Genomic DNA, 23,011 nt, shown 5'->3' on the forward strand with positions numbered 1-23,011 from the left:
TAAACTGGCAGCACTGACAATGCTTGTGCCAAAAACAAATGAGTGCCTTCTCTTGTAGCATTCTGCAATTAGAACAATTTAATGGAATTATGAACTAACTCAAGGGGCTCGCACTTTCACATGAAGTGACATAGGCAACAGGTACTCAAGAGTGCCACGCCATGACCTTCCCATCGAGATGAGAGGAAAGGAGCTGTGCTGTCCCTCCAAAGGTCACGCACTGTGCAGAGCCCAGCATGGAAGTCCCATGTTGAGCTCACACCGCCCCAAGCCCAGGGAGCAGCAGGAGGCTCAGCTTTGTGCTGGCAGCAGCTCCCTGCTCACACACAGAGCACAGAGGCAGTGAGGATCCCCGGGGCTCCTCCTCTTCCAGGAACACTCACACCAACACTGCTAGCACACTGTTTTGTGTGTGTGTTTATTTCTTCGTATGTATATATAAACAAAAAGAGAACAAAAGGAACATACGAAGCAATAAAGACTTCCTTGCTTATTCTGTCCAGGCTTCTCTGTTGAGATTGTTACCAGGAATATGATTAGGGTTTTGTGCCAGTGAACACCAGCACCAGCTACTTTCACTTGGTTGTTGCATCAGCATTACAAATAGTGACGAATCACAGCCCAGCCAGTCTAGGCTTGTCATGAGCAAGTAAACCAGGAATTCCCTCTTTTGCCACTCAGCCCCACACAAGTACTAAGACAGCAAATAACCAAAATCAAGAAGCACAAACCCGAAGAATGGTTTGGGAAGGGCAGAAATCTCCAGCAGAGACTTATGTGAAAAGAAGCAGCCTCTCGGAGACAGGTCCATGTTGTGTTCTCCAGTTTGCTCAGTCTTTCCTCTGATTAATTTCATTAGCTCTTCACTTTTTAATGAGTGTAATCCCACAACTCCCCAAGCACACACACTCCACCAGCCTGTCCCTGGAAATTATCTCCCCCTGCCTATTATAGAAGCTCTCACAAACAAACAGGCTGCTCCACACTTTACACACACATCCATGTAACTAACACAATTTGCCAATTTGCCATAGGGCAAAACACTCTAAGCTCCCTTTATTTGCCTCGCTGCTGAGTGATCCCAGCCCCAGTGCCTAAGAGTCAAGCAGCGAGCTGTGGGGAGACACCATGCAGCAGCTCAACCCACCTCAGCTGCGAGCAGCGGAGCTGCCATCTTGCTAATCAGCTTTAATTTAGCTGTCTCACAGCTTCATAAGTAAATAAAGACTTACTTAGTGTCAGAAATATCAGTGTTTGGCTGCGGAGCTAAAAAAGTATGGTAATTAAAAGAATGCCACAAGTCACGGCTCCGCACAATCCTAACAGATTGCAGGGTTTGCCTTTTTGAACCTCTCAGCACGTTTAGAAACTTGAGTAGAACAACAAAAGGTGTTAATAGCTTTAAGGGGAGCACCATGCTGATAGATTACCCATTATGGTTATCCACTCACAGCGAAATGGCAAATAGGTTTGATCAATTCGATTTTAATGTAAAGTGGGACTTGAAAAAACAGCAACGAGGAAAGAGAAGACCTTTTGTTGTTAATGTGTCTGAAAAAAGCACTTAATTGAGGTCATAATAATATTAGCAGTTATCACCATCAATAATTCAGCCTTATTTATTACTACACGGTAAAGTTCTGTCAAACGGGAGCCGCTCAGGCTTTGTTCTACATGTTAACATGAAGCTAGCTGTTGGATGATTGGTATATATTTCACCAGCTGCTCAAAACTGCGGGACGGCGAGAACTAATGATACTCCTTCTTGGTCCGTGCATTACACAATAGTTAATTTGCTGTATGCAGAAATATATGTTACAAATATAATAGTCCCATATAAAGTATGCGTAATAAAAAAGGCATTATATCTGAAACAGTGACTGACTAATCTTGCCTGAGCTATCTGTCATAAGGAAAACAATTTCAATTCCTGCATGATTTAGTGCTCCTGCAGCTGGAGAAACATAAATTCTGCCTCTTCACACAGTTGCAGTCACCTGAGATTAGTTATCTTTAAAAAAACTAAATGAACGTATAATTGTACAATTATAGATGCTAACTCCGGTGTTAAAATTTAAAATGTATTAGTCTCATAAAATGCCTCATTAATCTCCACGTCTTAAAGGACACACTTGTCCTGTAATGAGCCAGATGCAGGGAATGTGTGATGGTCGATGGGAGGATTTGAGCTCCTAAGTATTTCTTTAAACCTTCGAATCATTTTGTTCCTACCAGGTCTGTTTACCAAACACAAAGAAGTTGTCAGTGACGAAGTCAGTGGTAGTTCTCTGGTCATTTACTATGGAAATAAGCTGTTTTGAAGAGATTAGTTTTTCCTTACACGTGATATTCATGAATTTATAACAGCTATATAATAACCGACTAGAACTGCAACCGGAAGGGTTGGGCAGAATATTGATCTCTCCCCATCTGCTAATGGCCGCTGCTCCCCTGCACTGATTGCAGGAAGCCTCCTATTAGGTTTTTACTGTGTTCCTTGAAGGAAAAAAAAAAAGATCATAGGGCACGTGTGAAAAACAAAGCTTGTCCCACTTAGAGACTGCCAGGCTTTGGCGTTTGGCAGTGCCAGTTAGGCGGCCCACATCTGGGGTGGAGCAGCAGGGTGGCTGGGAGGGCAGGGGGATGCACATAGGGCGGTGATGGATGCAATCCCTGAGCAGGAGGGGGCCAGCAGCCCCTCAGAGAGCTAATCCACTTGGCAGCAGCGAGATGGCTCCATGAAGGAGCTAAGGCAGACTGACACAATGGCCTGCGAGGTATTAAAATGTAGGAATTAAAAACTGTTAAATTGCACAGAGGGATTCTTAACCTCAGCCCTTTGGCAACAGAGTGATGTTTCTTCCCTTTTCTTCTCTCTTGCCCCCTCTTGTAAGCACCATACACGTTTGATTTATTGTTTTCCACATGCCTCACCAATCAGACTTCACTAATTCTGGATGCCAGTTCCCTGCCGTACACAAACCCCATTAATGACGGCTATAAACCGTCTGAAGGACTGCCTTAAAAATAACCTCGCCTCCTGCTCCTTGCCCAGCCCCACTCAATGGCCATCCCGGCTGCATCACTCAAAAGTACATCTGGATTCACAGACCTGAACCCTTTGATCCTACCAAGGCTGCCTCTGCAACTGGGGCTGTGCAGGCTCCCATCGATCTGAATGAGAAAGGTGAGGCTCTGTATTGTTTAAATGGACAAGCTAGCATTCAAAACCATTTTCAACCGCGGGCCACTGTTTGCCCTGCAGCTTACGTGAATGCCCTTCCTCTTCTTTTCTCCTCGGGCTGAACGCCTGGGAAATGCCAACAACTGGGCATCACTGATGCAGGGCTGCCAGGCGAGGCTTCTCCCCTTGCTGGTGGCTTGGGCTGGGTTTTATGGCTTTTAAACAGCGTGACATTTTAAAAGTTATTAGAGCATTAATGCTGCTTTTTAGTGAACAATGCTTTATAAAATTACTAATATGGAATTAACATAAGTTTACCTCTGAATGCAAGTTGCTGGGTTTTTTTTCCTATTTTACTATCCATTACTTCATTAAATCAACACTGAGAAAGACTAGCCTTGCCAAATTTCTCACTGCACATTCAACTGTTTGCCCATGACAGTATTTGAATGCGCTTATTATTTCTAGTAAAGCCCTTATCATTTTCACTGTGAAATTTAAATCACCCTGATCCAACTCTTCTTAGCTAAAGTCAGCTTTATCAACCACAAGAGATGTGGGATTTTAAAAAGATCTGAGTAAATTCACATTGTTTGGATAAACTCATTCAGGGGGTTCAGCAAATGAAAGCTGAAATAGATATGTATTCCAAGGAGGTTAGGGGCTGCTCAAAAACAAAGAAGAGAAAAAAAGAAAGGAAAAAAAGAAGTTAATGGTATCAGTATCTTTTTAATGAGGGCATTCCCAACCCAGGGTTTGAAATGGTATTTCTGTGCTTCCACAGCAATTCAGGTGAAAAGGGGAAAAATAAAAAAAAAGCAGAGCTGTTTGCACAACAAGAAATGTGTCCCCTACCATCTGCTGATACGTTGTCCGGCCAGCGCTGCTCTATCAAAAATGTTAAGGACCACGTTTATGCTTTATCCCACAGTTTAAGTAACTGTGTATCATGTATATTTAAAACCATCTCTCTGTAGTTTTAATTATCTCAGTCTGCAGGGACAAAATGCAGCTCCCATGCCTGAGACTGAAATGAAAGTGCTGCACGCTGACAGCTAAGATGTCTGTCCTAGCTTGTTGAGATTTCCTGTACAATTTGCATTGAAAAGGCAGCTTTAAATATACTTAAAATAAAAAGAGCATTTGCATCTAATTTGCTACACTTGCAGTATTAAAGTTTTATCTGAATAAAGACATGTCAAATGGATTTATATAGTTAAGCTGATAGCTTTTAAAGTCAACACAGTAACATCAGCTAAATTCAACAAAGTAATGGCAGCAGCTAATGGCATTTATTAGTTTATCATCATTTACTTAAAAACCATAACACAGATCATTTTATTTTCACATTACTGTTTGTGATTCTTTGACTCAGTTTGCATTGATTCCACAAATTATGGCAGAAACTGACATTTATCTAACAGTTTTCCAAGCTATGAATGTTGGCTTTAGTAGGAAGCAATTGAACTCTCCCCACACAATGGTTTGAGCTACGCTAGAAACAACCATCTTCAAATAAACACGTTTGGCAACCATTTTAGAACATGATTGTTGCTTGTCTCAGGATGACAGAAGGGTTTTTGTTACTGATAAGGCTCTTATTACAAACCACTGCCTAAGTAATCTACAGCTTGATCAAACGAGCTGCTAAGCACATTCATCCCCAACCCAGCAAAGCACTGATTAGGTTTTGTTTTCAATATATGCATAATAGCAAGCAAGGCTTTTCACAGTACTTATTCAAAAGGCAAAAGACTCTCCCTCCTCAAAAGGATCACTGCTGTTTACACACAGGGAAACTGAGGCACCAGAGAATCCAAATCACATCCAATGCTACAGTGGGCCTCAAAGCACAACTGTAAATCCCAGCTCAGTGGGATTATTTTTTACTTATGTTTTACTGCCACCTTATGCTCCTGTTGATTTCAAAGTGTCATCATCACTTGACCAGACCTCAGTGGAGATACTTGCCAAAAGCACATGCTTGTGACAAACGCTGTTGAAGGGGATGTACAGTCTGTAAGCCCATGGGAAAAAGCAAGGCTTATGAATAATACTCTCAATTCTGCTACAGTGCCCTGTTTCTCCATCTGTTTAATAGTAATTACTCAGTACTAAAAGTTTACCAGGAAATTCTAAGCAATGTTTTATTGCCACCATAAAAACTAGGCACCTACACAGTTTGATTTGTAAATATTTTGGGTGCGGACATCTACATGTCATCACTCAGTTTTATAACTGCACTTGAAAATGACATCAGAAGTTTCCAATCATGAGATTTACTCTCCTTCTAAGTGATATCTATGCCTGTTCCCCAGTTGAAATAAAAACACAACTGAGGCTGGAGATAGGATTGATTTTCAGAGCTATGCATGGAGGTCAAAATTCTTGCTAATGGGAGGCCCATGTCTAATTCCCCATGTCATATCCTAAACCCTTAATTCCAAAGAGATCACCAGCTTTTTTTTTATATATATACTGAGGCCATATTCCCAAGAAAAAAAAGTGACAATCAAGTCACATTTGGCAAGAATTTGAAATGATCATGCTTTCTTCATGCCATTTAGTATAATTCTCCCATTCCAACAGGCTTTGTTGCAGTGCGTCCTCACCCTGAACTCTGGCTTCTACTTCCGTACACATTTGTAATTCCCTGGCCCTGGGCTGGAGAGCACAAGCCTCTGGCTCACCAGAACAGCCTGATACAGCTGGAGCAATGGATCCGGAGGCACAGCCATCCTTCTTGAATCGCCATCTCACAGCTGGCCAGCTTTCTTCTGGGCAACGAGGAGCAAGATGGAGCTCAACATTGCACTACCTTCATCTGGAGCCCCAGATTGACCTCATTCGATTCAATAGCAATTCTGTTCTTACTTTAACAGCAGCTGGATTGAGCATTTATAAGGTTTTATTTTATTGAATATTACTAATGAAGAGCTATCACAAAAAGCTGAGTAAAAAATGCTCTTTTGCTTCCTGTATAAACTGTCTTCCTCTGGCTCAAGGAGCATAGCTGCAACATACTAAAAATGCATACCAAATCTTATGGTTATTTCAGTCATGCCAAACAGAATGACAATCCCAGAAGCTTCCTCTGTTCCAGAGAGACCAGATGTTTCCTCCTCAGGGCTGGAAGGGAGACAGTGCCTCTAGCAAGACTCATCCCAAGGAGAATATTGTGGTACAAAAGTCACCTGAAACAAAAGCCTAGAACCAGGTAGCTACAGTACTGCAAACTGCATCAACATGTAAGAGCTAGGACAGCCAAAGGGAGGAGAGAGTTATATTCAAAGTCTGACAAAGAAAAAGAAACCTCTTGATTTTCATCCAAATGCAAATAGAAAACCAACGCAGCTGCTGAAGAACTGGTTCCTGCCAGCTCCACCTGAGAAACAGGGCATTTTGCTCAGCAGTATTCAGTGCTTCCATGTGGCTTTGAGGTACAGCCCCTAAGCAGTTCAGTTTGACCTGAAAACCTGAGGGCATGTGAGAATTTTCCCACCCCTGATCACAGACGGGCTGGAGGAGCTGCTCTGAGCTCCGATCCCTTTCTGGCAACATGAAGTGGAGCAATTTCACCAGGTTCACATCCTTTTAGCTGCATCTCACTATGTTATGGTGAGCTTGCCTTTTATTTCATTCTCATTATACTTCAGACAGCTCATTCGTAACTTGTGCTAGCAGTGGTCATCCCCACTTGCATTCTCACCCCCCAAGGACATTCCTACTCCCCAGTGTATGAAATAGCAGCACCTCAGCTGGTGTCTGTTCTCTAGCAGGCATGATAACGTCAACCAGATACAGGGCCACACATTCAACTGATGCAAATTATCCCAAATTCATTTACTTTAGTGGAGTTCTTGGTGTTTCATAATTGTGTACAGAGCAAAAACCCACCATTACAAGCTTCATTACGAAACAAGTACTACATTAGCACTAAGCATGGAAAATCTCAGAATTTTCCTTTAATAATCTTGAAGATTATGCGCACCAAGAATGTAGTGGAGAATCTGTCATAAAAATCACCAATACATTTAATAGCTAAAAGCTAGGCTTTCTTTAACAAATCAAAAAACAAAATCAAAACCTTATTCATTAACTAGGAAGCAGAAGAATTGGTTTGTCATTATATCATGCCTGAGAGACAGAAGACAACAAAAAAAACAATTCTCAGGCCTGGAGACAGCATGGGCTAGGGAAAAGAAAAAAAACAGCAGATGGGCAAGTACAGCCATATTAAAATATATTACATATAAATATGGAAATTACTCTGAAAAATCTCAGGATATATTTATTGACTGTTGCAGTCTATTTTTTTGCTCACCCTTGGCAACCCTTTTAGTCACTACACATCACCTTCCAACAGTGGAAATCATCTGCAATGGAGACTTGCTTTTCAGTACATGCAATGACAGCTGGAGAGAGCTCTCATGAGCAGAGCCTGCAGTGGGCTTCTCCTGATTCCTGCTCATGTGCAGTAGGTGCACAGAACACCACAATTCTGAAAAGGCAAAGTGCTGCTGCCTGAATCAATTGCAATGCCTTTAACTTTACAGTCATAGGAAATGTTCTTCAAATCATCCTTAACCTTTTTTTTTCAGCCTCTGCCTATGCATCACCCCAGTCTGCTCCGGTACATGCACATCTCCCAATAACCGCAGTTGGCTTAAGCTTCAAAAAAATCTCTAACACTGCCTGACCTCAGCACAAGAAGTAGAATCCCATTTCCTCTCAAAACAGTTGCAGAGATGGAAGAAGCTGCAACTTTGCCCACTGTACCAGCACACTCCTATATGTCTAATCAGTACTGTTACAAAACCTGGAGAAGTGCCCACGTAATGAGAATAATGCATGACAGGAGGACATAAAAAACTAATCAAGAAGGCTGCAGTTGTGATAGCATTTCTACAAGGTCATATTACCTCCTTAGATGTGAAGATTGTGCAGAACAAAAGCACCTTCTTTCAGAGGAGCTGGAAGTCCTCTATTAATTACATGACACTTTCTAAAAAGGTACCAACAAAAACATTGTGAATGCATTTCTTCTATGGCAAAGAAATTAACTCAGTATGTAGAACTGTATTTCACTGAAGATTTTAACAAAATGAGTTCCTGGAAAGCTTCTCTTGAAGGACACCGACAAATACTGTAGCCTTTATAAAATGGTCAATTCGCTGGGTTAGATGAATTTTTTACTGGGCTAAGTTCCATTACACTCCCAAAGTGAGTTACCAGAAGTGATTACACTTGTGCTTGCCTACTAAAACATCTTTGTATCTATTTCTGAAAAACAGTACCTACCCTGGATCCTTCCCCTCTTGAAGTGTGGGGTTAACAGCCCTTCTTCCTTCTTTTCCTTCTAGCCTATTAATGACAAGCTTGCCCTCTTTTTGCAGTCAAACTTTTGCCAACAACAAAACCTTTGTGAGATTTAAAGGAATGAATATGCAAACTACACAACCTCCAAGCAGCTAAAAAGGAAGAATAACAATAGAATGATAATTAAAGCATTACCATTCACTTTGTGGACTGATTGCATGCTCTCCTCTCCCTTCAGAACCTGCCTTTCATTTAGAGTTGAGAGAGCGACAGAAATCCCTTGGCCTGGGCTGCTCATCAGCCCAAGCCTAAGTCTTAGGTAAGTTCTGTCCATGGCTCTTGGGCTCCCATGTATACATTCACTGAAGGATGATTTCCACAGTTATTGCATTACGTTTTTGAATACCAAAGATTCAGGTCTTGAGAAAATGTTTTACTTGCTTATCACCTAGCAATGACCAAGTTTAAAAGGAAAAAAAAAGAGGAAGAGACCTATCTTTGGTGATCTGCTAATCAGTCTTCCCTACTACAGTCTATTCTATTGTCTACATTTGAGATAATGAATATTAAAATTGCACAATTCATCCCACAGGGTGTTATTCAAATTATACAGAGCACAGCAGAATTCCTTTTCTTTACTGTTGAAATTCTGCCTTCTATAGGGTGGAAACACAGGAGATATGGATGAGTGGAACGTAACACTGTACAGCAAAAAGGAGAAACGAGCAGCAAGTATAGTAGGGCAAACCCTTCATCTTACAGAATAATGAAAAAGCTGTAGGATCTTTGCAGCCTATCTTGTTATCATCAGCCACTGTGCTCCAAATCAAACACGTCGGCCTGCAGACCACAGCTAGTCAACTGCAGGCAACAGAGCAAGTTGCAAAAACAGTGTGCAGGTTACTGAAGTTTTCACATATATTTTAATACTTGTGCAAGGCAGAAGGAGGTATTTTATACCCAGATGAAGAGAACAAGCACATGCTTGCATGCTCAGACCCAAAAGGCAATCCTTCCTCCACAGCATGTAACCCTGGAGAGGCCAATGGCACAGTCAGCCTGGTTGGGTAGCCAGCCCGTCTGGGAATTTGGTGTTTGAATACCAGAACTGTCTGCTCTCTGAAAGGCAGGGTGTGACCAGGGCTTTCACTCTACTTAGGTTTTAAAATAAAATTTCTTTAGAACGGCAAAAATTCACACAGACAGCAAGTTGGAGCAGAACTTTTGAAAGTGATCCAGTTCCTACAAATTAGTGGCAGAACTGCTGAGGGGTTTGGTGAGAGAAGGGGCAGACAAAGAAGGTGGGTACACCTGCACCCCATGGCTGCAGCCCAGCTCAGCACCCCTTCCTTCTCATCTATAACAGCTCTGTACAGGGCAAAATCCATCTTTTTAAAAGAAGTGGGAAAATACAGCACATTGTGTTAAGTTCCCTCCTTTTCAAAGATATACTGTACAGGTCATAACTTATCCTTTTTAATAAAAAAGAAATAAATTTACCTTTTGAGTGTCATTTCTGACCACTGCTGCCTGTTTGCTAAAGCCGCAGGGCTTCACGGCAGACAGCCTGATGGAATTCCAGTTCACAGCTTAATTTTCCTCCTGATAAAAGAGACAAAAAGTTCCTTTCAGTAAAAATAAAATTTAATACGGTCCGCAAATTTGATATATTACAACCTCTGACCTCAGCTTAATTGTTCACAAAGGGCTAACGGTACCGCTGGCAAGTAAATGACTTCTACAGAGTGTTGCAACCCTGATAGCTCAAGAGAAGGGGAGCAGTCGCCTGACAGATAATCAAAATTTCTAATGTGAACCATAGTGAGAGAGGTTATTCAGAGCACACCCAGACTGTAGGAGCCCTTCACAGCTGCCACTGTAGCTCCTTAGGATGAGAAATGCTCAACCATCATCCTCACTCAACTTTGTTAAGCACTGCTGCTGTAAGTCACCAACCAGTGCAGACTGACACTTTGCAGCAACAGACATCAATGGCCTGGGATTTACAGAGACACTGCTAGAATTTCTTGGAGGCCAAGCCCGTCCCCAGTTCTATGGCCCTGAAGGACTTTTCTTAAGAGCTTGACAAGGAACCAAGAGAAAGACACAAAGAAAAGGTCCTCCATGGGCTGCAGCACCTCGGGATAATCCTGCTCCTGTGGGCTGCAGTTCCTGCACAGAACATCCTGCACAGAACCTCCTGCTCCAGCATAGGTCCGCCATGGGCTGCAGCAGGGACAGTTGCTCTTGCATGGTCCTGTCCAGAAAGCTCCTTATGTTCTTGTTGTATTGGGAGCGAACAAAGAAAACTACGTGATGATCAGAGAGAGCAATCAGTAAGTTAATTTAACTCTCTGTCTTTATTTGATTGCACAAAAGCAGGAAAATCACCTGGCTGTCCCAGCTGCTGGTTTGGTAGCTAAAGGAGAGCTGGGTCAGGGGTGTATGCAGGTGCACTGTTCTAAGCAAACTCAAACCAGTACCACTCCTGTCCCTCTAGGACATCTGGAAGCAATTGACAACAAAAGTATTTACTCCCTGTTAGTCTGGGTAGGATTTTGGAGCCACAGAGTATCACAAAAAGAGCATACCTATTAAAAATACAGCAACAATGAGCGAGCATGTGTGTCTGTGGAGCACCTGAAGCACTGAACTGTGCACACATTTACATCTCGGCAGGCACAGGTCATTAACAGACGTAGTTATACAGAATGTACTGAATGCAGTTTCCTCCTTCCCCTCTTGATTCAGCTCGGGGTCAGTGACATCAAATATATCCCACCAAGCACCTACAGCCCTCAAACCACTGGCACACTTACAGCTGCATTTGTGCTGCTGCAGCCTTCCTGGGGTCACTGCTGTGGTTGCCACATCTGCAGGGCAGCACCACCACCCCACATACTAACTGCAAAGCAGCACCAACCAGCTACTTGTTTGGTCTCCTGACAACAAGTAGGAGAGATGGTGAAACTACTCCTGTCCTAGCATTGGAGAAAGACAGCTGAGCTACCTGCATCTGCTGACCAAGGGAAAAGAACACTGCAGGATGAGAGGATATCTGCAGATCACCAGTTTCTTCCTAAATTAGTGATGCTGATGTATCCAGCAGCCAATATTTCTGTTGGTTGTCTCAGTGGCACCAGAAAGCAACTACCAAAGCCTTCAGAAGTTCATATTTCAATTTTAAAGCTGAGGCTATTTTAGCTAATGTCCCCAAGGCAACTGTCAGGTCAAATGTCAGAGTTTATATTGCTGAATTAAATCTCTATGTTTATGAGATCTCTGTAGTTTGGGAAGCAAGTCAGACTCCAGCTTGAGCTTCTAAGATTATCCTGGGCTGTGGATATCTTTTTTCCCCCCCTTTGCTTGGAACGTACATGAATCTTCCCATATTCCTACAAATTATTGAAAGTCTCTGTCATGTTTGAATACCAGTTGGATTGTTGAGGGATTTTCCCCCACTAATTCATTTATTAAAAAAAAAAAAAAAAAGGAAGAATCTTTCCACTAATGCTGTTTCTTTATGCTTTCAAGTCTAGGATCTTACAAATTCATAATTTTGGCTTTTGTTTTGTTTGTTTTTAAGCAAAACACTGCCTGATCTCTTAAGACTAATGCCAAGTTTCATTTCAGCTTTTTGACCCCAAGGATTCCCCCCCACTTCCCGTTCATCCCCCTGAGCTTCTTAGGTCTTTGGGTTTTGTTGTCATTTCATTTTCCCCCATCACTGCATTACTTGTACCCCAGCTTGGTTCCTTTCTTTTGGTACAAGCACTGTAAGCATTACCTGTTGCTGCAGACTTCTCTGCTAACTAGTTTACATTTGAGCAATGCATTATGCTGTGCTGACTGCACACTAGTGACCACTGCAGTTGGAGCCTTACACATCAGTTTGCATGCCCTGAAGGCATTTTCTTGATGGGCAAAGTTTAAAAAGAGCTTTATCAACCCTCATATCAGGGCACTCAGTTCTCTGCCACAACTGAGTCATTAAACCTTTCCGTCATTCTTCCTAGCAGTAAGCTCCTACTCATGTTTATTCTAGTTTGGGGTGTCTGTATTCCTAAGCATCCAGGTCACAACACCCACAGGGTAGTACCAGATCCATGTACCACTAATTCCACATGCAAAAGCTTGTTATTTTGAAGAGCTCAAGACACACACAAAAAACAGCAGAAATGTGGGTTTTTTTTTGAAGTTTGGTCTTGATAGAAGTCTTCTACTTGACCAAAGGGGCTGGACAGACTGCTGTATTACATGGAAAAACAGCACTTACTTTTATGCCTGTCACCATTATCAATATGCCTGTTGCAGAGGGCTTTCCTGCCAAAGCATTTAACATGCCCTATGCTTTATTTTGTCAACGTATAAAGGCCATGCTAGAGCAGGCTGTATTGAACACTGCCTTTTAGAGGAGTGAATTTAAATTACACAGTTGCCTAATTAAAAAATGCCTCTTTAAATACAGAAAAGAGAACATCCACTTTTCTGGTTTCACAAAAGGCTGAATTTAAGACCCCATCCTCACCTCCACGTTTCCACTGCCCTCTGGCAGCTGCGTGGCTGTGGTGGCACCCCCATCACACACCCTTGAAAGCCCCCATCACTCCTCTGGCAACTGCAGCACACGCCTGAAAGAAGACAAAACAAAAGGAGTATTTTAGTTGCAAGAAATAGAGCAGTAAGGCTCACAGTGTAATTTTTTTTTTTTTTTTTTTTTTTTTTAGCTTTTTTAGCTTTGTTCTTCTCCTGTACACTACATTCTCTCCATCCTTGAGAAAGCAATAGGCACCAGATGCTGACAGGATAATACAGAGCTAAGCCCAGAAGTTATATTTTCAGATCTTTCATAAAATAAGCATCTGTACTTTTTCCACTTATTTGTCAAAGTGAGTTCCTCTGTTCCCTTCTAGTATTCTTATTTTTTTCAATTATTGGCTGATACCCAAGTAGGTGAAAGTATTTCAGTCCCATCCCATCTCTAGGTTCAAAGGAAAAAAAAAAAGAAAGAAACAGTGTAAGGTTGATCACACACTTGTTAATAAGTCAAAGCCGGATTCAAGTGTTTGTGTGAGGTAGAATTATCTCATTCTTTTTGTCTGTGTCTTTCTGTGATCTACCAGTCAAGTATGTGATTGGATTTCAGCTCAACAAAACCTTAAATTACACACCTATTGTGCCTGAGCTAAGCCTAGTTTCACAGCACTGGAGAAGGCTCCTCACTGCTCTTTTGGCACTGTTCGATCTGGCTTCTGCTATCATCCGCAGGTTGATGAATGAGTAATAGGATTAGAAAGTCTCATCTCTGAAATGCTGTAATTGTCACATTTGGTGAATTGACAAAGGGCTCGGGTGATGGAGAGGTGCTCCGTAACAAGAAGTCAGACGTTCAACCTGCACTCTCCAGCCAACATGAAGAGAATGGGAGGGATAAAAAGAATCCCTCCAGCTCTCCATTTGCTCAACACGCACAGGTACCACATGCTCTAAATTAACCTTTCATGCATGGAAGGCAGAGCACTCTGCCTCTTAAGGGATCTTATCTCAGCACGAGGAAGATGATATACTTGTTGATTCTTTGGCTGGAACAGGAGGTTAGAAAGTCTAGGAGGACTGGGATCAGATTTTCCCATTCTCTCCTTAAATCGTTAATTCAGAAGACCTGAGCAGAGATGTCTCCAGGACAGCAAAAGAGCTCCTGGCAATGCACTGCACCACAGCTGAGATCCCAGCCAGCCATCGAGGAGGGGTGGACATAGGCAACCACAGTGCTCTCTGCAGGCCCACCACTACTAGCCAAGGTGTGTTGGAGCACAGGTGAAGTTCTGAAAGGTTCCCATGCCAAGTCCCATTCCAGAAGGGCAGGTTTACAAGCCCCAGTAGGGCAGACAAACCAGTAAGGGGCACTGGGGCCTACCTGCCTAAATAGCTACGCAAACACTGCACTGAAAGGCCTGGCAGCAGAGAGCCAGCAGAACAGATAGCTAAAACCTGCCCAGCTGTTTGTTTCTTTTATTTACTTTTTGTTTTAATTTCTACTGCCTACAAGCAGTGGCAACACCCCTGTTTCCAAAGAGAAGAATGAAAATCAAAAAACTGCAGTTGGGCAGTTCCGTGTTGTGAAGCACCACAGCACTGCCTTCTGAGAAACGGCTTCACGCAGTGCATACAGATCAACAGGGAACTGTGTTCCTGCCCACCTTTTACTACAAAAGGCTATCAAAAGCCAACATTGCTCCTGCTAAAGGAACGTGTCCCCAAATGCTCTACAGATGCAGCATGTGAGGTCAACATTCACCATCTCCTTTCTCTGTCAGTGTGAGTTTCATTTTAATTACAAGAGCATGTTTTGCACATTGTAAAACTACCCCTGGCTCTGACCACTATAAGAAAAGGAACATTTAGCTCAGGAAACAGTAGCTGACCCTGTCTGCTCTCTTTCTTCCTTGGCATCAGCTAGGACTATTAACACCTTATGTGCGTTGCCTGTGTGTCCCACATATGTGTTCTCTACACCCATTTCATGCAGTACCTGTTGTAAGTGCATACTAAAAGCTTCCTACTGGGAATTCTCTTCTTTGTTTGACTCCTCTTCTTGGCATCTCGCTTAGCTACTGAATTCATCTGCTTGACAGGGAAACCTTTCTGTGTGCTAGAAGCTTTGTCCTTGGGAAGCTCTGACACTAGACTTAAACACATAGAGGCCTTTTTCACCTCGCAGTTAACTCCTTAATTATTCATTCCCAACAGAGGAAATCAGGAGAAACCTTGGCAGCCAATGTAAACATTTTGTGGTGGAAGGCAATTCTTTTCCTTCCCAAGAGCACAGTACGACCATGATAGCTCTGCTTCTAAAAATTAATGGGTTTTGTACAAAAAAATACTTTTTTTTTTTCAGGGAGGGAGAGGGGCATGGACTGTTGCAGAGCAAAACACAGCCCCATTTGACAGTGACTATTTTGCTCTGAGAGCCACTTGCCAACTGATTTCAGAGCAAAGACCCAGGTCTTGAAAGCACATTTTATCCATAAAGTTCCCTCTTTCCCACACCAGCACAGAGTAGCCACCCTGAAAGCACTCAGCAGAACCGGATGAGAGCACCCAGCAGCCACTTTGCAGATCTTCCCCATTGTGGTAGCAGCTCCAGAGCTCTGCTTCAGGCCCCATCTCACTGCCAGAGCACCTTCCTCATTTCCACACAGGATCTGAAGCAGCTCCCTTTTGGAGCGCTCAGTTATTAATGGCAATAGATGCCCTGTGCAAACAATTTGCAGAACCAGCACTACAGACAACATTTTGGCAGTCTTGCTGTAACCTTAACTGAAACACACAATGTTGGCCTGCTCCCAGGAGCCATCAGTGGGAAGCACATACAGCAACGGGCCACCCACTTACTGTTTTCTTAGAGAAAGTTTGCCAGCAGTGATATGCAGTTTGCACCACCTTCCTGAAACATTTCCACACTCATCATGCCTGCACAGGGCTGCCCTCAGCAACACCTCTGCTTTCAACCTGCCCTGCTCCACCTCCTGCTCCTGCCACGCAGCCCAGTCTCCTCCTCACGTTGCTTCCTCTTTCTTCATCACCTTTTCTTGGCTTTGTGCCGTGTTTCTTGCTGTTCCTAATGCCTGGGACAACCTCTGATTAATGTTCAGCAAACAGCCTCCTCCACAGATCAGACTGCACCCAAGCGTGCTCTGTTTTCTCTTGTTCGGCGCTATCCCAATTCACGCAATTCGCCCTCCCCGAGGCAAGGGCTCTGACCTGCTGACTGAGCAGCACCATCAGTTCCTATGAGGGGACTTGGCTGCTCACTGTGCCATCCCATTGCAGCTCTCTGTGAGCAGCCAGAGGGGCAATTCATGGACGCAATCAGCAATACCATCCACAAAGTGAGAATCTTCCTAGAGCATGTAGCTATTCCCTAGCTCTGTTCAAAGCACAAAAACATAGGCTAGCAAGGGGGTAGGGATGGCCCCACGCCACCTCTCTCTGTTCCCATCTGCTTTAGGCTAAGGCTCAGGTGCAGAAACAGGTTGGATACAAGTTGCCATATCTGCACTGCAGCCTTTGGAAAAATCCACGTCTAGGACTCAGCCATTGGTAAGGCAACATCTACAACCGGGAACTGTAAGAAAATTTTAGTCTGACTACTAACAAATAAATTTTTAGCTCTTTTAGGCTACTTTATATATTCAACCTTTCTCTGGCCAAGAATGACTTCACTCCTTGGGAAAAGATAAGCTAAAATGGAAAGCAGTTGGGTGACTTCTCACTATATTAAATTCAGCCTTTTCAGGACCAGCAAAGTTCCCAGCGTTACACTGTTTCTGTATTAAAATCTAATTCTGAAAGTTTGACAAAGCACACATTTAACACAGGTCAGCAGTATATTGACAGGATGTTAATTTTAAATTGTGTCAGCATTTCCTGTCTTGAGTGTTAATGTCAATTAGCACCTTGCTGCATAACCTCCAAGTCCCCCCTTATTACGGGAAAGTAGCAAAGCAGGCAGCAAAAGCACTTCTATTCAAAACACCACTCACTATCAGCCAAACAAAGAGCTGTCATAACAAAACCTGTGAGGTGAAAGTGCCTAAGCTGCTATGGATTTGAGGTTAGAAGCCTTAGTCTTTTTCCTTATTCTTGATATTAAAAGTGTAAGCGTGTCAACTTGAAGTGAAAGGCTAATTACTTCGAGGCTCTTTGAAAAGTGCGTTACCATTCAAAATCTCTAAGCCTGACATAAAGCCCTTGGCTTTAGATTGCACAGCATATAGCTCGCTGTAGGTCACCCGTGAGTATCCTTAACGCACTCTGAAATACTCAGTCCTGTTCCGGGAAATGTGAACACTCCTGCATGCCTGCTTTTTTCAGCACTTCACACGTGCTGTGGAAAACAGACACCCTACAGCCTGCATCAGCGAGACCTGGCTCCCAGTCTTGGCCAATTCACACCCCTTTCCAGAAGCACTGCATGAGGGCTTCATGACAAACTTCACCCAGTTCTCATGCTGCTCCACGATCTGACCGCAGCTCACAATGTGTGTGTACATGAAGGTCCAGCTGCACACACATGAGGGCTGGGTATCTTTTCTTGCTCCACTCTGTTACATCCAGCAAGTGTAGATGCCCAGGGTGAAGTCTGGCTTTCCTTAAGTCAAGCAAAAGCTGTGCCATGAACTTGCTCCATCTTGTGTAGAATACAAATGTGCTCCCAGAATGACAGCACAAGTCTCAGGACATTTAGCCTAAATTCTGAAGAAAGCTGGCTGCTATCGCAATCTTTTGTGAGAATGAAATTTTAATGGAAGGGAGAAGAATGTTACAGTCTTTCCAGCCAGCTCTTATTCCAGGCCTTGAGGACTGTTCAGCCAAAATATTAAGATGAGGATTTTCATCAGTAACTCACTGTAAAGCCCAGTGTTGGATGTCTCGGAGCAGAACTTCCAATGAAGACCATGGGTGCTCAAATTTTGAACAATGGTTCAAACACGAGCTCACTCCCAGAGCTGGAAATCAGTTCCAAGTATAAATGCCCAACAAGGCGCTTTTGGAAGGCAACTCAGCTCCTACCTTTGTTTCTTTTGAGCACGGACTCGAGGTGTGGCCAGGCACCGTGTGGTAAACCTTGAGATCTGGTGCAGAGATGAGACAGGCGTTATGCACAGACACTGAGCCGAGCACTTATGCTCTGCCAGATTCTAAACAAATTGGCCAAACAAATTAATGCCACACACCCTAAATTGGCTGAACAAATTAATGCAACACGCCCTTTGCACAAGGGTGCCTTTGAAGGCCAAGGACCGTGCATGTTGCAGCGAGATGCGTTCTCTTGAATAGGCTGTTCCAAACAAATCTGTTCTGCGAGAACAGAAACAGCATATTATAGTTTCAAGTTAGAGCAGGGCTTTCGCTCGAGAGCTTTTCAGACACCAATACCGTGTGTTGACATTTAATTACTAAACTCTTAAAACAAATTTGTATGAGCAAATGCTCCTCAATCATTTCATAATAACACAACCAGTGTTTCTTGGCAGTTAGAACAAAACCAGAAACATGTTGAAATCGCACACACAATGCCTTGTTCTGACATGGGAAGAGGTGCCAGACTGAGCAGCGTGAACCCTCCAGGCTGTGGGAGCTGATGGGATTCAGGAACTGAGTACTGCAGCTCTGCTCCCAGGGGCTGGCAGCAAATCAGCCCCAGCAGGTTCACTGGGAGGTTGCAGTTTACCAAATTTCATTCTCCAAACAACTCTCCCTCCTCCAGCAAAAGGTCCTATCATTCACTGAGGCCTAAAGCTCACAGTGGAGGATTACAGAGGGTGCTTTCATGAGGCTGTTGGTGAGATGCAGCAGCCCGGCAGGGCAGCAGTGACTGCCTTTTGCTGCTGTGTGAGTGTGATGTACCTACATCAATGAAGTATTTCCTTCCACCTTCAGTGTGATCTACTGCAACGTTTTGCACATCTCTGCTACTGAACTGTAGGGTTGAAAGCCAGTTCCAGCCAACATGTAAAACTCACAGCTTTGCTTTCTCACTCCCTTCTGGCAGAAGGTCTGTGCCACTGCAGCAGAACACTGCACCCTGAAGCAAGTCTTCTGCAAGTCCTTCTTGCTCTCATGATATCTATTATGTCCTCATTCTCTCTTCATGCTCTTCAGGACAGTGTCTAAGACTTAATTCCTTAATTTTGGTTCTTACTAAAGAATGAAAAATCTCCATGCAACATATTCCACCTGCTTAGCTATACAGCCTCTCCTTTCTGCGGGACTTTTGTGAAAAGTGATGTTAGAAGGAATTACAGCTTTGGTTTGCTGCGTTTCTCCACGACAAGTCCTCATGGATATCTTACTCAGTCTGCCAGCTAGAAGGCCTCTTTTTCCTGAATTTAATGTGAAATAATTGTTGAATTGTGACACCAGGATCCACTGGAGCTGCTGCTCCCTTCACTCCCTGCACTTCCATTCACTTACATAGGGTACCTCAATTCTTCCCTTCGTTCACTGTTGCACCCTGATCTCCTTACAACTTTCTCTCCCTTCACACAGCAATCCAACCACTCCCCAAGCATCTTCTTTCATGTGCCCAGGCCCACTGATGACCCACTTCATCGCTGCAGCACATCCCTCCCTCCTGTTTCTACAGATGTGTTCCATCTCTCCTAAGTAAAGCCAGGGATTTGAAGTGGACAGTGGTGAGTGAAAATCCATCTACAGAGCCAGATGCTAGAAGCACATCGGCTTTGGTACTGCAGGACCAGAAACGAGTCTGATACACAAGCTCTCCTTACGAAAAGTTCAAGTGGAGAGTGCTGTTTTTTGGGGAAACTTGAACTGAAATGTCCTCCTGGCCGCTCAGGCTTTAATAACAGTCCAGGCTTGCATCTCAAACTCACTGTGCCTTCAGAAATGCTAAGATTGTCCCAGCACATTGCCCTCCTCTCTAATTAGGAGCTACCTATTGTGTTCCATTTTTCTCTCTGAAAATTGCCACTGCAACCTTGCTATCAGCTCAGCATCTTACCATTAGCAAGGAGGGCAAGTATGTGGTGTCCTTGACTTGTCAGCTAGAAACGCCTGGCCCCTGTTCTCCCTGGGGAACGAGCCTATAAGCTCTGTAATGCATTTAACCTCTATCACCTCCAAGAGTAAGAGTCTCCACAAGCAGTTTGCTGCTGCCCCACCCCTGAGCTAACTCATTTACCTTATTTTTTCTTACAGTGTTCAATAAATCACACTCCACCCTTTAAAAATTATGGTTAATATATGACTTGCTAAAGAGATGCAATTCACATAACTAAGTTATAGCTTTAATCTCATAACACAGAACATTAATAAATGTGGCAAGGCTCTGAATTAATAGCCTGACTTGTATTTACGTATTTAGACATGCTTGTATTTGTATACTTCTCTTACCATTAATTACAACATACAGGCCAGATTCTGATCTCCATGTCAAAGGGAAAGAAAAAATACTCAACATGAAACATGACTGCCATTGCAAAGCATCGAAAGAAATACAGTGCTTTGTTAAAATTAGTAATTCCTATTGGAAAACAATGATCGGCTGGCTTTCTACAAACAAGAATTTGAGTTTGTTAAGCTTTCATTTGAATAGCATGATTTTTAAAGACGAGTGCATTCTTTCTGTAGTCCTGAAAGTTTTATTAAATTTGATAAAGGCCATATCCCTTGGTTACATAGTTGGTTCAGTAATGATCCAGCTGCACATTACTTCTACTACTACATCTACTTAGTATACATCTATTACTACAACATCTACTTAAAGTAAGAACAATTGTTTGAATGCAAGATGAAGATGTGCAGGAGCCAGTGCAGGGCAAATATTGTTACCCCATTGTTTTATTTATCCCATTGTTTTATTTGTTTGCTTTATCAAATATTCAAAGAGCAAATCAGGAACATTCACCCTAGCACAACAAATGACAAAGACCATAGAGAACACATTCCAAGTTTGGAAACGCAAAAACACTCAGCAGAAAATGGCATTATTCTTGACAGACAATTTCTATGTACAAATCAAGAAAATATGAAGTGTCATGAGACTTACCTTAATTGAGTTATGCCTGAGAGAAATGACAGTCATTGCCATTTGGAAACCACAAGTTTGAAAATGAAGAAAAACAAAACACAAGATTAAAAAGCCAGCCCTTTTTCTTTTTCTGAAGTTCTCTCAATTATTCATAGCATCAAATAATTTTCATAATTACCATAAGGAATGTAGAAGCCTGTGAATCTTGACAGTGGAAGCCATGGTCCTACCACAGTTCAGGACTGTGGTACATCCTTATTAAAACTGACCTGGAGTCCAAGCAACTGCATGTTCATGGCAGTGCCATGGGCCATGGCAAGGAAGAAACCATTCTGCGTCTCTACCTAAGGGAAGGTATAAGTTTTAGGGAAAAAAAGTAATATTTCACATTTCTCACTGCATCTTCCTGGACTTTGTCAGTTCAACTGACAAGTTGCAAACCTCTTAGTCACATAAGCTTACTTGAGAATCCCAATTAACGTATAGACAAAGGAGGTCTCTGTTAGGGTTCAGGGAAGTGTACAAAAGCCTAAAGCATACTCCAGAGTCAAAAAAGTATACAAAAGCATATCTCACGCCTAATCTGTGAGAAATTTATAACCAAATTCTTGATTTTTTTTTGTGCATGCACAGGAAGAGCGAGGATCCCAACTTTCACATGTCATCACCAGCAATACTAACTGCAAATTTTTAATGAAACCCTGTGCTATTTATGTAATCAGCTCCAACCAATTTACATAGTATTGCATATTAACCACTGGTTGACTTGGAAGTGTCAGTAAATGAACAAACTAGATTTTACAGGAAAATGTGATGACATGCTCTGACAACATCACTGATAGTTCAAGGATAACGGTCTGCATCAGATCCTACTTCAAAGCGTCTGGCCCCAGGAGGGAAGGTTTAGTAGCAGAAATTCATCCTATTCCATCAGCCATATGGACATATGTAACTATGTCCATACTCATGCCCACCTATAGAGTTCTCCTTGGAGCACCCTCTGACCACACATCTGCTGTCCTGAAGCAGACTACAACAATATGAGGATGGGAAAGCTGAGAATGACAATTTCCTGAAACAAATGAAAGGAATAGCACATGCCAAATCACCACAGGACCTTAATCACAAAAATAATTGTATAATGTGGCTTAACAGAGCAGGTTGCTACCAAACCTGCATAGTCCTCAAGACTTCAGGAAAGATTGATGCACTAAGATAAATGAAAGTGGAGCTTGTAGGCCTGGATTGAAAAGGGCAGCAAGGCAAGAAAGATAAGCTGTGAATTATAAACCTTTTTCTTCCTCCCAAACTGGCAAGTTCAGTCATATAAACCCCTAAAACAACAGCACCAGGACTGTTGGGAATTACATCCTTTTTGAGAGTCGGAAGTAAAGCCCTGGCATCTTCCAGTTTCAATGTCCTTATTGAGGAAAGAAAATATCCTGCCTATGCACTTCCACTTTCTAAAAAATAGAAATAATTAAAAAAAAAAAAAAAGGAGACCTCTTGCAATGCTGAAGTGGCCAGTAAATGAACCCTACATTCCCAATCTTCTCTTTTCAACTGCCATGATGCAGAAGAAGGTGAAGTGCTATTGAGCTAGTTTACAACACTGGACAGAAGAGATTCTCTGCTTAGTACGGAAATACCTAATAGCCAACTGTAAGGCAAATGGCATTAATGAGCAGGTCATTTGTCTCTAAATGAAGGGATCGTAACCCAGAGGGTTTTATTTGAACCAGCCTCTGCTCTTTAAGAGGTTTTCATTTCAGGTGAGAATCAGTACTAAAATTACAAACTAAGGATGACGGAACACACTGGGAGTAAATTTGCAAGCCAATCAACTACTGAAAGGAAGAGCCTTTGTGCACTGTATCCCTGGCTTCTGGAAGGTTCAGGACACCCCAAATAATTATTTATCTGGTGTGTCTGGGAACATTCCTTGCATG

General features: G+C 42.7%; 1 long non-coding RNA gene across 4 annotated transcripts in view; it reads right to left on the bottom strand.

The window, feature by feature from the left end:
* The window catches only part of LOC121111680, a 141,752-nt gene that overhangs the window by 94,952 nt on the left and 23,789 nt on the right, over positions 1–23,011 (bottom strand). For all 4 annotated transcript variants that reach the window (XR_005862897.2, XR_006931199.1, XR_006931198.1 and 1 more), the window contains exons 2-3: positions 13,032–13,134; positions 10,004–10,105 (exon numbers count right to left, since the gene is read on the bottom strand). This is a non-coding gene — a long non-coding RNA (uncharacterized LOC121111680). The remainder of the gene's footprint in view (positions 1–10,003; positions 10,106–13,031; positions 13,135–23,011) is intronic.

The sequence above is a fragment of the Gallus gallus genome, chromosome 11 (genome assembly GCF_016699485.2).
Source record: "Gallus gallus isolate bGalGal1 chromosome 11, bGalGal1.mat.broiler.GRCg7b, whole genome shotgun sequence".
NCBI lineage: Eukaryota > Metazoa > Chordata > Aves > Galliformes > Phasianidae > Gallus > Gallus gallus.